At 33.7% G+C, this 23,619-nt stretch overlaps 1 long non-coding RNA gene across 1 annotated transcript; it reads left to right on the top strand.

The window, feature by feature from the left end:
• The first annotated feature begins 2,839 nt into the window (after window positions 1-2,839).
• Window positions 2,840-4,827, top strand: LOC126883388 (uncharacterized). Its single transcript, XR_007697634.1, has 2 exons — window positions 2,840-3,217; window positions 3,829-4,827. It is a non-coding gene; the product is annotated as an uncharacterized LOC126883388 (long non-coding RNA).
• The last annotated feature ends 18,792 nt before the right edge of the window (window positions 4,828-23,619 follow it).

Raw genomic sequence — 23,619 nt, 5'->3', positions numbered from 1 at the left:
ATATAGTTATTGTGCATTTCTTGTATATGTTACGGTCAATGATGTAAATTGGACATTAACGTTAATGGCCGGGCATTGTCGTGAATATCCATTTTCCTTGGTTATTAACGACAATGCCCGGCCATTAACGACAATAACCTTAGCTATTGGCCAATGTTGTAAAAACTTAACGTAAAATTAGATTTTTCATCAATAACCGGTCAATAACGACAGTGGCCAGAAGCAAATTGCCAATGTTGATAAATCGATGCCTCGGAAGATAATCGGTGTGAGTCAATAAGTGTTTAAAATGAGATACTAAGATGTTTCTGAACATAGTTGCAGAAATATAAGTACCTAGTTATTAAAAACAAATAAAACGTCTTTATTTACCATAATATGGTAAACATATTCATAAATGGAAACAAGAAAATAATAATATTTTTATATACAGTATGGTGCAAATGAAACTACAAACGAAAAAAATACACAATATACACACATGAAGTAAACAGTAGTAAACCTACACATAACCTATCTTTTAGTCAAAATTTCAACATTGACCGATTAACAACGGGCATTGTCGACATTGGCCGGGCAATGATAGAAATGTCACGAAATGTTATCAAGAATTTAAAATTATCATCAATGTCCAGTTTCTATGGACAATAACGTTAATATCCGGCCATTGTCGACAATGACCAATTCAACCGGCCATTGTCGTTATTGGCCGGCCAATAACGTTATTGGCCGGATTTACGTCATTGTCCGTAACATATATATTGCTCCGAAAATTATTTATCTGTAAAGCTCCAGGAATGAGAGCAGTGACGTTATCTTTTAGAATAACTATAAATTCCACTGTACAAACCAAAAAAATAACGTAGAATAATATCAAGTGTTAGGTGGCAACAACTTATGACCTCTTTCTTTCTTTCTTTCTCCCCTTTCTTTGACCCTATCATGGTGTCGGAATTGGGCTAGCTATTTTAATTTAAATTGACCCATCCCTTTCATTATTTTCTTACTTGCAGGTTTCTATTTCTTCTCGGTCTGCTTTTTTTTCATTTAAGATGTTCTTTGCTTCGTGAACTTTTCTTTAATTCTGTTGGGACGCATCCTCGTCAGGTGCTCACACCAGTTTATTTGTGTCTTTGCAATTTTATATATTATTTGTTCTTGGTTGGCCATTCTTCTAATAGTCTCGTTGCTTAATCTATCCCATTTTGTCTTTCCAACTACACTACTTAGGTGTCTCATCTCCATTGCATTTATCCTGCTCTTCTTCTTCTTCTTCTTCACGTGCCATCTCCGCGACGGAGGTTGGTAATCATCATGGCTATTCTGATCTTAGATGCTGCTGCTCTGAATAGTTCGGTTGATGTGCATCCGTACCATTCCCTCAAGTTACGCAACCACGAGATTCGTCTCCTTCCTACACTTCTCTTGCCCTGGATTTTCCCCTGTTTAATCAACTGAAGTATGTTGTATCTCTCATTACGCATAACATGTCCCAGGCCAGGTACTGCAGCTTTCGTGTCTTGATTGTTTCCAATATTTCCAGTCTTTTGTTGACTCTTCTCATGACTTCGTTGTTTGTTATATGCTCGGTCCATGATATCTTCAGGATTCTTCTATACACCCACAGTTCAAATGCTTCCAACTTTTTAGTAGTCGATGCGTTAGGTGTCCATGCTTCTATCCCGTAAAGCAGAGTCGAGAAAATATAACACCTTGCCAGCCTAACTCTCAAGTCTAATTTCAGTTCTCTTGCACAAAGTACCTTCCTCATTTTATTGAAGTTTGTTCTTGCTTTCTCTATTCGAAGTTCTTGCTTTCTCTATTCGAACTTTGATTTCTTTGGAGTAATCGTTTGTGTGATTAATTATTGTGCCAAGATAGTTGTAGTTTTCTACTTGTTCTAAAGTTTTACCTTTAATTGTCAGGCTTTCATCATTATTTTGGGTTTTTGATATCCTCATAAATTTAGTTTTCTTGATGTTTATTGATAATCCATATTCTTCTCCATACTCAACTATCTTGTTCATTAGCTTTTGGAGGTCTTTAGGGTTGTCTGCTATTATGATAGTATCGTCCGCATATCTAATGTTGTTAATTGGCGTTCCATTTACCGTTATTCCTGCTGTTTCTCTCTCAAGAGCTCTTTTCATAATTTCTTCAGAGTATGCATTGAATAGTAGTGATGACAATACATACCCCTGTCGCACTCCTCTTTTAATTTCGAACTTTTCTGATGTGTGTTCGTTAATGCGTATGTGTGCTTGCTGTTTATAATATAGATTTGTTATAATTCGAAGGTCATTGTATTGTAATTGTTTTGCTTTGAGGACGTCCATTAGCTGTTTGTGGCGGACTTCATCGAAAACCTTGTTGTAATCTATGAAACAAATGTACATAATATCCTGGTTCACGTCCAAGCATCTCTGGATTAGTACGTTGAATGCAAAGAGAGCTTCACGGGTACCTACGCCTCTGCGGAATTCAAATTGGGTTTCTTCAATATCCATATCAAGTGTTTGGTAAATGCGTTTATGAATGATCTTTAAAAACATTTTAAGTGTGTGAGACATTAGGCTTATGGTGCGGTGGTCTCTAGCTTTTGGGAGACAAATAAATGTTGAGGTCAATCATTCATTGGGTATATCACCCGACTGACAAATTTCATTAAAGAGCTTTAAGAGGACATCTATATTATCCTGCTCTTACGTTTTTCCAAAATTGTTCAGTCTTCACTTACATAGAGCACAGTCGGTATCACTATTGTGTTAAATATTTTTATCCTTGTATTGTAACGGTCCACCCGTTATATTATCATTTTTAGCGCTGTAATTATTTTTAAAAAAATAATTATTTTCTCTTGACCTCCCATTTAAATTCTTTAATTTATCGTAAAGGACTTCTCATGTGACGTCACACTGTACGGAACATAGTTGTTGAACCGTTCCTTGTCGTTTAATTCGTGTTCCGTGAGAGTTTGACGTTTTCCTCGCTGACTGTGGGAGGAATGAGAGGCACTTGGCCGGTGGCTGCGAGGTTGACAGGTTGGTGTTGGTGGTTAGTACCGTAAATGGCGGTTAATTTCTTCGAAATTAATTTTTATTTCAACTAAGTTTGGAAGTATAGTAAAAAGTTACCACCACTTGTTTCCTGGAGTACGGGTTTCCTGGAGTAAGGATGGGAGTACCATCAGTGGAAGAGGAAAAAAAAAAATTAACCGGTAAATCGTTTTTTCTACTAATGTTTTTTAGTTAACCTTGAATATATGAAATAGTTGGTTCATTGTTAAATGTTCTTAGCCAGTCCCTTAGGTGAAGGATGTAGATTATTTCGATCTTTATATTATCTTTATATCGATCTTTATATTAATGGGGTTTTTGGTTTTACATAACCAAACATTTTTGAAGTCCTCAAATTAATATTGGAAATAATTACCATTTCTCTGTACGTTTTAAACCGATTGAACATCCAATATATCTATAAATTTTCATTTCCAATATAATCTATAAATTGTCATGTAACTATCTTTGTCTGGTTCAATACCATTTCATTAAGGTATATAAAATGTATGTAGATGGCTATTACTATCTTAATCTCATGTTATTTCAGATAAGTCATATTTTATATTCCTATTTCAAATGCAATGCCATTATTTGTTCATGTTTTCAAACTCAAAATAGTTCAAGGTTACCTGAGATTAGTTTTTGTTCCATTTTTAATGGTTGTTTTTTTATGTTATTGCTTCTAAAAAGTTTTCCTCGATTATTTCTTCTTCTCTTTACTTTTGTTTACCGGTTTATATGAGAAATCAAACGAAGTATATGTTTTTAGCCGTTTGGAAGAAAACTAACCCTCATGTGATGTCGTACCCACCTTGACTACCTAGGGAAGCCACCTTGACCTTATTGCAGCTACCGCCAAGTCAAACTGGGAGTATGTTTTGGGAACAAGCTTTTTGGGGGACATTCCAGCTCCTTTTCGTCCTGCCACCTGGGCCTACGGGGGGGACATGGAGGTGCATCATAGTGATGCTCATTTTCTAGGATGCAACCGCAACCTCGTTTGGGAACATTTAGTGAGGAGTTTTAGTAACTATTGGTTTTTTTTATATTTCAGACTATCTGTTAAATACACTATGTTTTTTTTCCAGATTTAGGTTACCTCTGTTTTTTTGACATATGTATTTGTATATTAGATTATTTGGTTCCCAAACTTTGTATCTACGGTAACTTCTTGTGCACAGGAATAAGCCTAGAGAAAATTAGGTTTTTAATACTTTATTATTGCTTTGATATTGGTTTATGTAATTCGGGTAAATTTATTTTGTAACATTACTTGCTTGTTTCCCAAATATTGTATTTATTCGCTTTATTTCGTTTGTTCGGTTACTTCGTCGTTACTTTATTTCATTGCATTTGCTCGGTTAATTTAGGTCATTTTGTCGGTATTTTTCTTAACTTCACTTCTATAACGTTTATTCATTTGTATATTTGATTTTGCTTTATTCAGTATTGTATTTTCTCTTAGTGAGGCTTGGGCCTATTTATTTGTATTATTTTCATCTTCGTCGGTTTCCTTTAGTTGTACGTAGCAGGCGTACTATAACCATTTGGTAGAAGACTTATGTAATTTTGTACCCTATATGTTAGTAAGAGGTACTTATATTTAAGTTTGTAACAGATAACATTATTGTTGTTATCTTTAAAATATATATATCTTCTTGTATAACTTATGTCATTTTAGAGTCACAGCATAATATGAACTTGCTTAACTCAGAGATTGTTAAAAATCTGGCAGTTATTTTTAATAAATATGTTTATTTATTTTGTATATCATTTATTTTTATTATTCCTTTATGTTCATTATTACAGGTTTGATATATTTAATATCTGACAGCAGTATAAGATACCTGGGAGAATGATCGAAGATCATTTTCATGGCGCCCATGATTTGTTAGATTTATTTATCTTGTTCGTCTTTAGAAATTATTCATCTTCATTCCTCTTCAGTACATTATTCTTATTTTATTATTTCATATGTTAGTCATTATTACTATCTACATAGAGCTACTGTTCTTCGACAGGCATGCAAACGAGCCGTATCCATCCTTGAGTGTCAAGTTGCTCTCTTGCATCTATAGCTAGCCAACTCTATTCAGTTTGCCTCTGTCTCTTCCCACGTCTACTTATTATCCCTTCTAATTCCCCTTTCTTCAGTACTACTGCAAAGTAGTATTTTTTATTTTCCCTACTTCGGCTCAACCGCTGAAGCCCCTTCATTTTTATTTTCATAAGAGGCCCCAACTAGTTACCTTAGTCTTTTCTTTTTTTTTTTTTTTTCCTTACTTCTGTTGGAGTATATCTTTCTTTTTACTTTCACTCCAACAGAAGTTTTCTTATTTTTGTTACAGTATCTCGTCTAAATTCTCTTTTTCTCAATATTGGAGCTAACGCATAGTAAATATAACTTGTTTGATTTCGTTGCTCTATTTGTTATTTACTCCTTAGAAGATGGAGAAGAACCGAGAGGTATCAACTACCACCAAATCTCGAAAGTTGAAATACTTTGGACACACTATGCGAAAGGAATATCCAGAAATCCCCTTCTACAAGCCATCCTGAAAGAAAACATATTTGTTCAGCGAGATCCAGAAAGAAGAAGAACATCCTGGTCCACTAGGTTCCTAATGATATACAGGGTGTAACAAAAATACAGGTCATAAATTTAATCACATATTTTGGGACCAAAAATAGTTCGATTGAACCTAACTTACCTTAGTACAAATGTGCATACAAAAAAAGTTACAGCCCTTTGAAGTTACAAAATGAAAATCGATTTTTTCCAATATCTCGAAAACTATTGGAGATTTTTTATTGAAAATTAACATGTGGCATTCATATGGCAGTAGTATCTTAAGAAAAAATTATAGTGAAATTTAGACACCCCATAAAAATTTTATGGGGGTTTTGTTCCTTTAAACCCCCCCAAACTTTTGTGTACGTTCCAATTTAATTATTATTTTAGTACTATTAGTTAAACGCAACGTTTTAAAAACTTTTTTGCCTCTTAGTACTTTTTCGAAAAGTCAGTTTTTATCGAGATATTTTACATATTTTTTAAATCCACCACATATTTGTATATGGCTAAGTACGATTATGGAGACTTGATAATAATAGGAAAATTTATTTATGATTTACATTTTTAGGTATATTTTGAACAATATTAAAAAAGAAGCCACATCTCGATAAATGGTGCCTTATCGAAAAAACACAAAGAAGCAAAAAAGTTTTAAAAACACTTTGTTTAACTAATAGTATCGCAGTAATGGTTTAATTGGAACGTATACAACCATTTGGGGGGTTTAAAGGAACAAAACCCCCATATATAATCTTTATGTAAACATATTAGAAAAGAAGCCGCAACTCGATAAAAACTGCCTTGTCGAAAAAATACTAAGAGCCAAAAAAGCTTTGAAAATATTGAATTTAACTAATGGTATCACAATAATAATTTAATTGAAACGTACACAAAAGTTTGGGGGGTTTAAGGGAACAAAACCCCCATAAAATTTTTATGGGGTGCACAAATTTCACTATAATTTTTCTCTAAGATATTCCTGCCATAAAATTGCCATATGTCCATTTTCAATAAAAAATCTCTAATAGTTTTCGATATATTCGAAACAATCCATTTTCATTTTGTAACTTCAAAGGGCTGTAACTTTTTTTATGTGCATATTTGTACTAAGGTAAGTTAGGTTTAATCGAACTATTTTTGGTCCCAGAATATGTGATTAAATTTATGACCTGTATTTTTGTTACACCCTGTATATGTTGTCATATGTCTGTTTTCCTGGTCTAAATGCCGCTTGTTTCTCTCCCATTTCCATTTCTACTTCTTGTCTTAGTCTCTTCTCTATTACTTTCGTGTATACATATTTTATAATAGGTATATATTTTTTTGTATAAATTTTTCTTCTAAAATTATTTATCTTTAAGACTCCAGGAATGAGAGCAGCGACATTATCTTTCAGAATAACTATAAATTCCACTTTACAAACCAAAAAAAATAGCGTAGAATAATATCAAGCTGATTTATGTGGCAACACTTCTGACCTCAATGCTATTAATTCTCAATTTTTCCAGAGCTTATCAACAATCTCTTTACTAAACGCTGCTCCGAGTGTTATAAATATTTAAAGTAATTCGATTTCAAATAATAATTTATGGTGTTACAAAGTGTCAATACCAATCAAGAAATTGTTTGAATATGGTGTTAATTCAATAAGTCCTTATCACTCGTGTGGTACAGAAAAAAACACAATTTATAGCTTTGTGGACTTGATAGTTGATAATTATGCACAAATGGCAGAAATAGTTATTTAGATTAGTCAGTAGTAAGCAAGATCTATGTTGTTTTTGTCTTGGGTCTAGCTACTTTATTTTTCTTTACTGTTTGTGATGATTGAGCAACTTTATCATTTTGTTGTTCATTTTTGTTATCATTTATTTATAAGTCTTCACATTTTGATTCCGTAATTTTGGTTCAACAATTCCCAAAATGTAATATTAAGAAATCTTTCAGCACTTGATAAGCTTTTCACCTCGCAATTTTTACAGAATGGATCGATTTGCTTGAAATTTTGAGAATAAGTAGAGGATAGTCCAAGGATCAAAATCTATATGATTCCGAATGGCGCTTTTACCATGGGGGTGGTTGCCACCCTATCTCGGGGTAAAATTTTTTTTATTATATTTTGACCGCAAAAGTTGATAAAAACATTCATTTTAAGCAAAAAATGTTCTATACATTTTTTAAATAAAATTAATAGTTTTCGATTTATTTGTTATCGAAAGTGTTAGTTTTGTATAGAAAAAATCAAATGTTTTTCGATATTACAATTCACTCAATTTTTGCCGTAGAAAAATTGTTTTCAAACCAAGTTGTTGGGAATTAAATAACCTACAATTTTATATCGAAACATTTTATCGTATCTCTAATGCTAATCTTTCTATTCTAATCATTCTATTCATTTTCTAAGAAAATGGAATTTTTTAACAAACTACAAAAATTCGTTATTCGCTTTTAACTCCAATATTATAAAAACTAATCATTCTAAGCCAGTCAAACTTCTAGAATCTATTATTAATACATAAATAAATAACAATTAATAAGGCCAATGACCAAAAACACCGCCAACTTACATTATTATGCTTCCAATTGGATTTATCCTTTTTTTTTTCAAAAAAAACATATTTATTTTTTAACCGTAACTTTTTTTATTTTTTATCTTAGAAAGTTTGGTAACAAAATAACTTTGTAGGTTTTTACAAGATCTATAAGCCTATTAATATTAACTCTTTTTAAAATCCTCAGTCGCAAAAAGAGGTGACTTTGAAAGGGTTGGTAAAGATAGTTTTTGCATGTTATTACAAGATTTAATTGTCATTAGCTCACTCAATTTTTACCACAGAAAAATTTGTTTGCAAATCAGGTTCTTGGAAATTAAATAAGTTACAATTTCATATTTAAAACATTTTTTCGTATCTCTGATGCTAATTTTGCTATTCCGAAGAAGAGTCCATTTTTTCCAAACTACAAAAATTCGTTATTCGCTTTAACTTCATTTTTTTAAACTAATCATTCTAAGCCGGTCAAACTTCTAGAATCTATTAATAATACATAAGTAAAAAAGACCAAATAAGGTTAATGACTAATTTTGACTAGGGTGGTGATTAGGGGGTTGCTTGCGATCACTTTTTCGCTAAAAAAAATGGGGACTGACATTCTTTTGATTATAAGTCACTTAATTTTTGAGATAGAGACTTTTTTTATTTCTGGTGATAGAAATTTTTAAGTATTTTAAATTAAAAGATATAGTGAACAAGCCTGCGCTCTCTCCGATGAGATTCCAATAAGAATCGAAAATCGCGATTCAGAGAGCTGAATTGCACTCCGTATTCTAATTGAAAAGTAAGATTGTTTTGCCTTCGCATTGCAACTGAATAAAAATGGTATACATTTTTATTTTATATTCGTATTACTCCGTAGAGTAACTAGGTGCATTTTCCGTTGTAACTTTACCAAGCTGCAGACTGGGATGTGAATTGCATAGTGTAGAATTCCTTCCCTTAGTCTTCACTGCAGCATCCATTTGCAATATACAACACGCACAATTACAGTCAGAATAGCAGTAAGTCCGTTCCATACAAGTTCTCTTATTTATAATATTTGGACCGGCTCTTGATATTCTCGAAATGGGAGTTGCTTTCACGACGTCTCACCGTTTCATGTTCTTCTTCATGTTGTTCCCCGTTTTTTATTTTCGCCGGTATTCCAAACCCGTATTTAAATACAGGTAAGCCTTCGAGAACGGTGTGGAAGGTTGTTTACCGTTACAGGTCTGGCACCAATGTTTATTGACAGGGGCTCTGGACAGACAGTCAACTACATAACAATAAGTAAGTATATACCATAAAGCGATGCATGACCATAAATCTTTGTGGTTTTCTCGCAAGGAGTTAGCTGGATTTGAAACTGGTCTACACAAATGCTACAGTTACAGTTTTAGGAAGAGTATTAAAAAAATCTTGGTTTCATGTTAACCATTTAGGTCAAAGAAACGTCTATCTTTTAGCTATTTAACCTGGCATCCGCCAGGTGACTTTTTTACCACTAACAGACAGGTGGGGTGTGACAAACCCCAGCAATTGAAAGAGTTAAAAATTCTCAAAAAATCTCTTTACGTTTAGTTGTCTGTGATGTCTGGAACGTCAACATCTTAAAGCTGGTCAGGATAGTCACTATTTACACTAACATTGTCTATTTCTTCACTTACTTCCGAAATACTCTTGTCAATACATTCGTCACTGTCTGCTTCATTCCATAAGACCTGAAGACGTGTTTATTCTCGATCGTAATTCATTTTAGCTTAGACTAATAAAAAAATATGTTAAAATCTGTAATAAAGTATTATTCACTTACCTACACTTACTTATTTATAGGAGTAAATAAAATAAAGACAATTCTACAGAAAGTACAAAATCAGAAACGTGGGGCGTGATCACTTTCAATCCAAATGTACTTGTTGAAACTAAACAGACGACTACTATGTCATCGCATAGATGAATATACAATAGAAACTATCTAGCCGCTGTGGCCACTACATGCAAAATTTCCTTATGTTTTAGGCGCTTAAGCATTGTTGGGGTGTACCACACCCTACCTGTCGGATGCCGGGTTAATAAAATAGGTATTAAAATCTGTATATTTTCTAAACTGGTATCGAATTTAGTCGTGAGTCTTAAATTAATATTAGTTTTTCTAATTAGTGTTTGAATATTAACGGAAACACCATACAAAGATCAAAATCCCTATAACAGCATCTAGCACCGGTTTTGCTCGCAGATATTTGCAATATGCAGTTAATAAGAACATACATAAATCCAGCTTTAAATTATAAGCAAGCTCTTCCTTAATTTGCAGTGTTGTTAAAGCTCCAATAAATCTCTTTGCAGAGTTTGCATGGTCTTTCTTAATTGCGTGACATAAAGTCGATTAATTTCGACCAGAAAACAATTAAGTAGTGAATGGAGGGAGTAGCGGATGTCGCCCAGAGACAAATCGGTCAGATAAATATATTATGTAGATGAGATAAATAAGTCTTGGCTCGTAATTTAGCGCCAATGTATATTACAAGGTACAAGTTGTACTATGTACTTGTTAAAACTTCATATAAAAAAATAGATACTATATTCTTAAAATAATATATTTGATTTAAGTTCCTCGCATAATAAAAAAATCCTTTTTCCACAGGACAATGTACCTACCGTGTCATACGAGCATTTTGACAATGGCTAAAATCCATCAATTAAAGTTCGAATTATTGAAGCATCCACCATATTCACCAAATTTGGCCCGTAGCGACTTTCATCTGTTTTAATATGTACCTAAAAAAATTTATGCGTGGAAAGCGTTTTTCATCAAATGAAGAGGTCATAATAATTTTAGGAGCGTATTTTGCGTGGTTGCTCTAAATTGCGTGACATAAAGTCGATTAATTTTAAAGTTGAAGAATTTAAGGGACTGGTTTAAATGCCGTTCTATAAAACTCTTCAGAGCAGCTGTAAATAGGAGTAAAGATAGTGATGATGATATCCAACCTCCGATTAGGAGACGGCACTTGCAGAAGAAGAACAAATACTTCCATTTCTTTATTCATCTTTCTCAGAACCTCTTTGTTTGTGACGTGTTCTGTCCATGATATTTTCAGAATTCTTCCTTCTTCTTCTTCTTTTTCAGGTGCCATCTCCGCTACGGAGGTGGGCAATCATCATAGCTATTTTAATTTTTGAGGCAGTAACTCTAAATAGTTGTTTTGAGCTGCATCCAAACCATTTTCTCAGGTTCTTCAGCCATGAAATTCGTCTTCTGCCGATGCTTCTTCTGCCATCTATCTTTCCCTGCATTATGAGTTGCAGGATGCCATACCTCTCGCCCAGCATCACATGTCCGAGGTACTGTAGTTTTCTTTCTTTAATTGTAAGTTCAACTTCCTTCTCTTTACCTATTCTTCTCAGTACTTCATTGTTCGTAACTCTATCTACCCAGGAAACCCTCATAATTCTTCTATACGTCCACATTTCAAAGGCGTTAAGTCGTCTCATTGTCTCTACATTTAACGCCCATGATTCCAGTCCATAGTATAGTACACTATATACGTAACATTTTGTTAGGCGTACTTTAAGAGCTAATGTTAAATCTTTGCTACATATGACCTTTTTCATTTTTATAAAATTAGAACGTGCTTTCTTGATTCTGACTTTGATTTCTGCAGTGTAGTCATTATTTTCGGTTATAAGTGTCCCTAGGTAAGTGTACTTTTTTACTCTTTCGATCTGCTGGCCCTCTACTATCAAGATTTCGTTAGTATTATGGTTGTTTTTACTAATTTTCATAAACTTTGTCTTTTTGATATTGAGAGAGAGTCCGTACTCCCTACTACACCTTACTATTTTACTTATGAGTATTTGCAGGTCTTGTAAATTATCGGCTATTATTACTGTATCATCTGCATATCTGATGTTGTTAACTAAGACTCCATTTACTCTTATGCCGACTGTTTCATCTTCCAGAGTTTCTCGCATTACCTCTTCAGAATAAGCGTTAAATAATAGAGGTGATAGTATGCAAGCCTTGCCTGACTCCTCTCTTTATTTCCATTTCTTCAGATGTTTCTGTTTCAATTCTTACTATTGCTCGCTGATTGTAATAGAGATGTGTTATTAGTCTTAAATCTCTTTCATCTAAGTTTTTAGTTTTTAGAATTTCCATGAGTCGGTCATGTTTTACTTTATCAAACGCTTTATTGTAGTCTATAAAACAGACGTAAAGAGAACGGTTAACATCCAAACATCTCTGTGTCAGCACGTTGAAGGAGAATAATGCCTCTCTGGTGCCCATTCTATTGCGGAACCCATATTGAGTGTCACTAATATCCAGCTCCAGTTTAGAGTGTATTCTGGCGTGGATAATTTTCAGCAGAATTTTCAAGGTATGTGACATTAAGCTTATGGTTCGGTAGTCACTGCATTCTTTGGCATTCACTTTTTTTGGCAAACACACAAATGCTGATGTCAACATTTCTCTAGGGATGATTCCCGTAGTATAGATAGCGTTGAACAGTTCTACTATTATGTCCAGGTTTTTCTCGTTGACCAACTTTATCAGCTCGCTAGGTAATTCATCTGGACCAGCAGATTTATTGGTTTTCATAGAGTTTATTGCCTGACTAACCTCTGATTTGGTTATCTCTGGGCCTACATCTCCGGTTTGGCTATCTACGGATGTACTAGCTTCTCTTTGGTCATGAAATAGTTCCTCGATGTACTCTTTCTATCGTCGTAGTTTTCGTTCTGTCTCCATTATAATATTTCCGTTTTTGTCGAGCAATATATTTGAGGTTCTTCTATTTCCTATCCGGCTAGTTCTTTGACTTTTTTATGTAGGTTGAAGTTGTCATATCTGTTTTGAAGGTCTTCTCTTTCTTTACACTTTTCAGAGAAGTAGGTTTCTTTAGCCTCCCTAATTTTTCTTCTTATTTGGTTTTGAAGGTGTTTATAGCGAGTCTTATTAATTGTTTTGTTTTTTCTTCTTTCATTCATCAACTCTAGAATTTCCTCCGTCATCCATTCTTCTTTCTTACATTTGGTTGTTGTAAGTACTTTCTTACTTGGCTCTAATATAGAGGTTTTGAAGAATTGCCACTGCTGTTCTACGTTGCAATTATTTCCTGGGTTTCTATCAAGATTTGTGTTGATTTCATGTTTCAAATTTTCTTTTATTTCTTCTGACTTAAGTTTCTGTATGTTAAGTTTATTGTTGTTGCGGCTTTTTTGCGTCTTTTTTAATTGAAGTTGAAACCTAGCAATAAGAAGACTGTGATCAGAAGATACGTCCGCTCCTGGATATGCCTTTACTGCCTGAATTGAGTTTCGATATCTGTGCTTTATTAGGATGTAGTCAATTTGATTTCTGACGATTTTGTTGTCTTTGTCAGCTGGCGATTTCCATGTATAAAGGCGTCGCTTAGGTAATTTAAAGAATGTATTTGTGACTACAACATTATGTTCCTGGCAAAATTCTATTAGGCGATCCCCTCTGTCATTTCGTTCGTCAAGTCCATATGGCCCTACATTAGGGTAGCATTTTCCTTCGCCAATCCTTCACTGAGGATCATAGCAACTCCATATCTGTGTTGGGTGTCGCTGCTTCCAGAGTAATAGATTCGCCCATTGTCTGTATTGAGTTCGCCAGAACTGACCCATCTTGTATCGCTTATTCCTAATATATCGATATCTAGTCGCATCATCTCTTGCTGTATATTCCTCAGTTTTCCAGGTTCATACATACTTCTTACATTCCAAGAATTCTTCCATATACCCACAACTCAAATGATTCTAGTTTTTTCATTGATGCCGCATTCACGGTCCAAGCTTCCATTCCGTAAAACAGAGTCGAGAAAACGTAGCACCTAGCCAACCTTACTCTTAGCTCTAGCTAAGAAATATAGGTACAAAAGATAAATCAGAATAGAGATTGAAAAAGAAACATTAAATAGATTATTTCATTCATAGGAGATTCTGACCAATAGAAAGCTACAGAAATGCAAATTAAGGTGATAATTTTTGATAATATCCCGTCGTTAAGTATATTACGTCAGATGCCCTTCGTTGCTACGAAAAAAGACATTCAGTAACATTAATGACAATTAATGTTTTAAAAATTATAAAAGTGATGACTTTCAATCGTCAAATATTTATAAAAACTGTGTGTTTAATGGTACTAATTTGTACTTACATAAATAATTTACAATAAAATTTTGGTTTTGAACAGTTTTATTCATGAAATAATCGCAACAAATTGCACTCTAGCTCTGAAATTAATATAGAATTTTTGCTCTCGTGACACTTTGACATAATTTCACAAAACTGTCAAAGTGTCACTCGGGAAAGATTCAATAATTTCAGAGCTCTTGTGCAATTACTACTGATTATTTCATTCATAGCAGATTCTGACCAATAGAAAGCTACAGAAATCTAAATTAAACTGATTATTTTTTTCACCTGTCAAATTCTGACGTTTTTGCTTTTTCAGCCAATCACCACGCGTCGTTCTAGCCAATCATTGAGTGTAATACTGATAAAACAGCCTCATCCTTGATAAAACAGTCTCTTCCCTGATAAAACTTAAGGTACCCTAAATTTCACATAATACGTTACGAACGACATTGGAAAATCTCATATTAGTTATAAAAATTGTGTTTTTAATAATTGTTCATTTTCGATTTAAACAGTTTTTATGTATTAACAATATAATAAATAAATTGGTTTATTTTTAAATCATAAAATAATTTATCTATAACCTACTTAAGACATTGATCCTAGTTGTCTTAAAAATATTTCACAGATGCCCGTATTTACTAATAATACATTATATTGGTTCACAAAATAATCTTTTCAAATACCACTCGTCCTCTAAATTCTGCTTGATAAATTTTTTCGTTTTCATACTTAAACTTCTTTATTTAGGGTAAAATCATTCAAACAAACCGAAATGGATAAAATCACTCGTTCTTCGGACTCGTGATTTTACCATTCGATTTGTTTTCGTAATTTTACCAAATGAAGAAGTTTTCGTGAAAACAAAAAAATTTATCGATAAAATTTAGAGGACTCGTGGTATAACCTTTGATAACTTTTTTGAAAATTTTTTGCTCAATTAGAAATCCAATGAAATCAATTAATTTGTGGTCATCTGATTGAATACAACCAATAAAACCAACATTATACTGAAAACAGATCCAATGGGCTGTTTTCACTCAATCATGTAGCTATGGATATCTATATTTCGTTTCATTTCGATTTTGACATTTCAAATATTCAATATTTCAAAATGTCACGATTTGGTTGTAATACTGATGAGAATATTAATGAAATTATGAAATTAACTAACATGTCTGGATCTTCATTAAATTTTTCTAATTGTTCCTTTGTTAATTGCACATTTAAATAAATTGTTTCTGCTCTGTATTTTTTTTTTCATAACCAGCAAAAAATTTTCTATCCGAATAACCCTCGAACATTGATAAATGCTCAAAAAATTTTTAACAACTTTCTCAAGCTTGTTGCTTACAGGCAACAGACCTCCGCCTACGGCGTCGGTCTGTTTCCAAGCAACAAGCTTTCGAAATCTGTTATAAAATTTTTTCGAACAATTATCAATGTCCTTGGGTTATTATTACTGAAAATTTTTTGCTCAATTAGAAATCCAATGAAATCAATTAATTTGTGGTCATCTGATTGAATACAACCAATAAAACCAACATTATACTGAAAACAGATCCCATGGGCTGTTTTCACTCAATCATGTAGCTATGAATAAAGACAAATAAAATAGTGACAAAGAAGGATAAAATTAGAAATGAGTATATTAGGGGAAGTCTAGGTGTGGCACCAATTGATGCCAAAATGAGAGAGCATAGGTTAAGATGGTTTGGTCATGTTCAACGTCGAGATGTTAACCACCCAATACGAAGAATAGCTGAAGTGCAGATTCCTGGAAGGAGTAGGAGAGGAAGACCAAAGAAGACCTGGGGGGAGACGATAAGGCAGGACATGTTGGTAAAGGGGATTAACATTGATATGGCCCAAGATAGAATTGTGTGGAGAAATGCAATTAGGGAAGCCGACCCCGCATAGGGATAAGGCAAAGAGAATGATGATGATGTAGCTATGGATACCTACATTTCGTTTCATTTCGATTTTGACATTTCAAATATTCAATATTTCAAAATGTCACGATTTGGTTGTAATACTGATGAGAATATTAATGAAATTATCGAATCAAATATACCAAAGAATACTGTTTACAGTAAAAAATTTGTATGGAAAGCGTTTATGGACTTTTGCAATGATAGAAAATATGAATTAGATGGAAATCGGACGGTGGAAGAATTGTTAATTGCACATTTAAATAAATTGTTTCTGCTCTGTATTTTTTTTTCATAACCAGCAAAAAATTTTCTATCCGAATAACCCTCGAACATTGATAAATGCTCAAAAATTTTTTAACAACTTTCTCAAGCTTGTTGCTTACAGGCAACAGACCTCCGCCTACGGCGTCGGTCTGTTTCCAAGCAACAAGCTTTCGAAATCTGTTAGAAAATTTTTTCGAACAATTATCAATGTCCTTGGGTTATTACTACTGATAATTGCCCTTCGTCAAGCATATTACGTCAGATGCTCTTCGTTGCTACGAAAAAATACATTCAGTGACATTAATGACAAATGTTTTAAAAATTATAAAAGTGATGACTTTCAACCGTCAAATACATATTTATAACAACTGTGTGTTTAATTGTACTAATTTGTACTTATATAAATAAATTACAATAAAATTTTGGTTTTGAATAGTTTTATTCATGAAATAATCGCAACAAATTGCACTTGACCTCTGAAATTAATATAGAATTTTTGCCTTCGTGACACTTTGACATAATTTCACTCGCCTACGGCTCATGAAATTAAAACTGTCAAAGTGTCACTCGGGAAAAATTCAATAATTTCAGAGCTCTTGTGCAATTACTACTGAATATTTAGTTGATAAAAGAGTTGAGCGCCAAATGAGTATTTGAAGAAAAATAATTAACGTGACGTTTATAACGTTACAACATGTTTCCTTTCCTGCTTCGGCTTAATTCAAAAGCCATTTTTCAACTTCCTGCACTAACCATGACATCTTCGTACTTAGCATACACGTTAATCGTCCATAAATTACCTATGCGCGAGTAGAAACCATTTTAAAAATTATTTATAGGCCGAAGGAAAAAAATAAATAATAAGAATACCGACTATTAACAAGTGCATAAGTATAAGAGCGACCTGCTCGAACATGGATGTAGTTTGTGAGCGAACATGCATTGTTGAGAGTACCATGGTACTATCGTAAATTATTCAGGAACTGCGAAAGCTCTTGCATGGGGCTACGTTTACACCTGAGTAACATTGCTTGGATTACTGATATAGATTATTACAAAGAACAGCAAAATATACAGGGTGTCCTGAGGGAGCTAGAGCTCTTTGAAGATGGCGTCTTGGAATCAGTTTTTCTTAAATATCTCCAGAACGCTGTTATTTAGAAAACCAAAAACTGGTACGCTTATTTATCTTCCAGAGATAAATCTATTCCATCAATTACGAATTTCTAGTAGCGGTCATAGGCGCCCGTTTTGGGTAGGGCAACTGGTATTTTATCGCATAACTTTTTTGTCTTTAACTTCTAAGCATTTTTGATACTGGATTATTAAATTGTGAGGTATTCTAGTACTAAAAGGTACTCTTTCTTTAAGGCAGTAGGACACACCGTTTTCTAGAAAAATCGATTTGAAAAATTTTCGTTTATTGAATTTGCAAAAAATTTGAATTTTTTTTTTTCAAAAAAAGACGGTGTATTTTACCGACCTTAAGCAAGAGTAATCTTTAGTCTATCAACTTTTTAGTCTAATATTAACTTTGTAGACTTCGAAAAAGCGTTTGATTCAATAAATCGTAATATGATGTGGAGGATATTAAAACTCTATGGAATACCAGACAAATATATAAGAGTAATAAGGCTTTTCTACGACGAATGTTTTGCCAGAGTTGAACATGAAGGGGAACTATCCCAACAAATAAGCATAAAAAAAGGAGTAAGACAGGGCTGTGTCTTGTCACCGACATTGTTTATAATAGTCATAGATTGGATAATGAAACAAACTGAAGATAAAAAAACAGGTATACAATGGTCACCATTTACAAAACTAGAGGATCTAGAGTTCGCTGACGAGATATGTCTCATAACATCAAACAGACAACACATGCAAAACAAAATCACCAGATTGAACAACATATCAAAAACAACCGGCTTAAAAATAAATCCCAAAAAAACGAAAATACTATTAAATGGGGAAACGAACGGAAACAATATATATTTGGAAGGGAAACAAATAGAAGAAGTAAAAGATTTCTGTTATTTGGGCAGTCTGCTAAACACAACAGTAGGCACAGAAAAGGACATAACACAAAGAATAAGCTTCGCACAAAACGCTTTCAACTCTTTGCGCAAGATATGGGTCTCGACAAACATCAGTAGAAGAACAAAGCTACGATTATTTGAAACTAATGTAAAGTCTGTCCTGTTATATGGAGCAGAAACATGGAAACACCATAAAAAATTCTTTCAGAAAATACAATCCTTCATTAACAGGTGGCTACGTCTTATACTTAGAATATTTTGGCCAAACAAAATTACTAATGACGAATTGTGGAGAATAAAAAATGAAGAAAGGATAGAACATACAAAAAAAAACGGAAATGGAAGTGGATAGGACATATTGCTAGACAAGCTCTACATTACAGTGCTCAAGGCAAAAGAAGAATGGGTAGACCATCTTATACGTGGAAAATAACAATAGAGAAAGAACTCAAAGAAAATAATTTAACATGGAACGATGCAAAAAAGATAGCAAAAAACAGAAGAGAATGGAGAAAACTAGTAAACAAATTTGGACGGAACTCAACAGATGATGCGTGGGACTAGCAACCTCACCATCATTCCTCATGCTACTTGAAACACCGCAAGGTGCCCTTTGCTCCACTTGGAGATGTATGATTATGATGATGAATCTTTAGTGCTAGAATACCTCATAATTTAATATTTAAGTGTCAAAAATGCTTAAAAATTAAAGACAAAAAAGTTATGCGATAAAATAACCGTTAACCTACCCAAAACGGACGCATATGACCGGTACTAGAATTTCGCAACTTAGGAAATCGATTTATTTCTGGAAGATAAATAAACGTACCACTTTTCGTTTTTCTAAATAGTTTTTTTTTTCGAATTCAACAAACGAAAAATTTTCAAATCGATTTTTCTAGAAAACGGTGCATCCTACCGACTCAAAGCAAGAGTACCTTTTAGTACTAGAATATTACCTTACAATTTAATAATCCACTATAAAAAATGCTTAGAAGTTAAAGATAAAAAAGTTATACGATAAAATAACGGTTGCCCTACCCAGAACGGGCACCTATGACCGGTACTAGAAATTCGTAATAGAAGTAATTGATTTATCTCTGGAAGATAAATAAGTGTACCAGTTTTTGTTTTTCTAAATAGAAACGTTCTGGAGATATTTAAGAAAAACTAATTCACGGACGCCATCTTCAAAGTGCTTTATCTCCCTTAGGAAGCATTTTCGGGCTAGGTGAATTGGGTTAAATTGTCTTAAAATTATCGGAAGAATCTCCAGTCTTCGTTTGTCAGGAGAGTTTCTTTACACCCTGTATAACTCATTTTTATAGAATTCGTTATTAATTCATAAGAAGCTATTGTTCTACTAATTGGTTTAAATACTAATTTTGAAGTCGTTCATTCTTCACTCAATAAGAGAAATCTCGACATAAATGAATGAAGAACGAAATTGGTATTGTGAAGAGACAAAGAAGAATGTGTTGAGGAACACAGGAGAAAAATGAAAAATATGTTAGAAAACGTCCAGGAAACCAAATTGAGTGCCGTAAAAACAAAAGGATAATAAGCGTGGATGAAACAGGAAATATTCAAGCTCATGGACCAAAGAATAGAAGTGATAAATGAAGATAAAAAGAACACAAAAGAATCTATGTAATAAATAGCCAGAAAATAAGACAGAAGAAAGTACATTTTTATAAAACAGGATATAATGAAACTGAAAACTGTGAGAAGAAAAATTATCTCTCACTCAACTACTACTAGGTACTTAGTAACGTAACAAAATACGTTAAAATGCAGAGAACATAAATATTAAAAGAATGAACCAAGATAGAATGGTAAAACACGTTGCAAAATATAAACCACAGGGATGAAGAGCCATGGGAGAAGATAACAAGACTGAGGACGGACAGGTTTGAAGCCTAATCCTTTTAAGTGAAGAAGAAGAAAAGTATTTACCAATAATTTCAAAAACGTTTGTTAAACTTCAGATTTTGGTACACTAAGTACCTTTTGCCAAATTATTCGTTTAACAATTCCATATTATAAATATTATAAGTATAACCAGATTTAAAAAATTACAAAATAATGTTGATAAAATGTTTAGCAATAAAAATTATCTACATATTTAAATTGCCGCTATTAAGTGTTATGAAAATATCGCTTCACTGACATTGTGTCATCGTCAATGAAAGTCACGGGGGGCAAAAACAGGGCATAGAGTGTGTACTTTGTAACCTGACACAGCACCACTCATCGCCATTATCGATATTATGTTTACGTACTCTCACTAAGCAATTCCAAAATTGTGTTTATACAGGGGGCGAAGCAACTGATATCAATCTTGCTAAAAATAACGCGTGCAGAAAATACAAAGATTATAATAATGTTCAATTTACACTGTCTCTTAATAATTTATTGCATGAATGTAAGGTGGCATATTTCCTTTAATCCTTTTTATGGCATTTAAAGTTTTTCTTCTTCTTCCAGTGGCGACCCGTGAGGTAGTGCCATAGAGCCATGGCACTACCTTGCTAACTATGCAGAAACATATTTTTTATCTTGAAAACTTTTTAATTCCTGTTAATTTTTTTGTGTGTATTTTTATTGATCTTCATAAATTGTATAAAATATGGCAACTATGGGCGTAATACAATCCCTGTCGACAGCGGAGAGTATTCGACAGGAGAATCTCCTTCGTGCCGAAGTCAGTACTGGCACGACTAAAGAGAGAAAGATTTTACGAGCATTCTATGTAAATGACAGAGAAAGAGCTATATTGGACTATTAGTATACCTTAAAATTAGAATCTCTGTGCCAGGCACGAGGGTATGATGCCAGGTCTATTTATTTTGAATTTCTTTACGTGCTGGTTTGTCGCTTTTATTATGTATATTTTCTGTTAAAAAAGCCAACCCTGGCCAAGGCTGTATTCAACCTGTAGTTAAAAATATCAACACTTCCACGACACAACTCCTGTCAACTAACTTCAGACTTGTTGACAATGTCAATTTATTGTTTTTTGGAGAAATTGAAATTCTTTGGTTTCAGTTGATTATTTCAGAATATCACATTTTCATTATGGTATGGCTTTTTACGCTCTAAAGAGTGAAAGGAACTTAGTACAAGGGGATATCACCAGGATCTGTAATTGGTTTGCCCTGAAAAAATATAAATTATTATTTGCTATTTTAATTTTTATTTTAATAGTGAATTTTTTATCTGAGACTTTTCGCTTATCTATAAGAGATGTCACAGGAAGTGTCCCAAAAGTGGATTTTAAACTATTTTTCAAATTCCATTTAAAGCAGATAGCTGGTTTCGTTTCAGATGTGTGCATTCAGCTCTACTGAAGAAGTCTGTAAGACAGAAACAGCGGTCTAGAGATTTTGCATCGTCTCTGAACCAAAAGGAAACATAAAATGTTTTTTTTCATTGATGGTTTGCGTTTTGAAAACAGGGAAAAGCAATTAAAAGACGTATTTTGAACAATACGAAACCATTGAACATCAGATCGAAAACTCTGTAGAAATTGAGTTAGTATCTCTCTCCTGTCGTTTCCCCATTACTGAGGATCGTGATTTCTTCCAGTATTCCTAACAATGTTTCTCCATTGGTCTATATCTTCAGCTGCTCTAAGAGCTTCGCAGAATGAGTTTCCAGCTGAATGCTTTATTTGGTCAGACCATCTAGTTGGTGATCGTCCTCTTGATCTTCTCCCCGGAACGTTTCCAGAAACAATTAATCTCTCCAAACTGTCGTCACCTCTGCGAACTACGTGACCAAAGAATTGCAGAATTCGTTGCAGACATATTGTGGACAGCCTTTTTTTAATATTGAGTTGGTTTAGAATGGAAACGTTTGTCCTATGAGCTGTCCAAGGTATGCGCAGCATTCTTCTCCAGCACCACATCTCAAAGGCATCAATTTTTTGGCGCTCGCATGCGCGAAGAGTCCAAGTCTCTGCTCCGTATAGAAATATTGAGAATACAAGGGCATTCACCAGTCTCATCTTGATATTTTGAGAGATAGATCTGTCTTTCCAAACTTTAGTTAGGCGACTCATCGCATTTTTTGCCATACCAATACGTCTCCGAACTTCTGCTTCACAGTTACCATCGTTAGTTATACTAGACCCGAGATAGACAAAGGTGTTTACTATCTGGTATTCCTGTAATATGTTAGTCAGTTGAATAGTGTCAAATCTGTCGACCACCATTATTTTTGTCTTAGCTTTATTGATTTTCAGACCAACTCTATTGCTTTCGTACTCAACTCTTCGCAGAAGATCAAACATTTCTTGCTCATTTGCTGCTATAAGTGTAGTGTCATCAGCAAATCTTAAATTGGAGATTTTCTTACCAGCTACTGTTACTCCACCGGCCCATCCTTCTAAAACCATCCTCATGACATGTTCACCATAAATGTTAAATAAGTCAGGTGACAACACGCATCCTTGTCTAACACCTCTCTCGGTCTTGAATTGGTTTGAGAACTTCTGATCTAGTCGTACTGTCGCTATATTAGACTGGTATAGATTTTTAATAAGTGTCACCAGGTGCATTGGTGCGCCCATTTCTATTAAAATTGACCACAGATTTATCCAGCTTACACAATCAAATGCCTTTTGGTAGTCAACGAAGCATATAATCATAGGTACTTGAAATTCTCTAGACTTTTCAATGAGTTGTCTCAGGTTCAGGATTTGTTCCCTTGTACCTTTACCCTTTACAAACCCCGCTTGTTCCTGAGGTATTTGGTAATGTAGATAGGTTTTTAATCTGTTTTTGATGATATGCAACAAGATTTTACTAGCATGTGTTATTAGTGACAGTGTGCGGTAGTTTTCACATCTGGTAGTAGTTCCTTTTTTGTGTAGTGGGATATAAATTGAGGTACACCAATCAGATGGCCATTTTCCTGAATTCCAAACAGCGACACAGATAGAATGGATGATATGTAATCCTTTGTCACCTAGTAACTGTAGTATTTCACATGGTATTGAATCAATGCCTGGGGATTTATTTCCCTTTAGTGATTTAATTGCATCTT

This window comes from Diabrotica virgifera, chromosome 4 (assembly GCF_917563875.1).
Source record: "Diabrotica virgifera virgifera chromosome 4, PGI_DIABVI_V3a".
Lineage (NCBI taxonomy): Eukaryota > Metazoa > Arthropoda > Insecta > Coleoptera > Chrysomelidae > Diabrotica > Diabrotica virgifera.
This window is presented reverse-complemented; position numbering and strand designations above follow the sequence as displayed.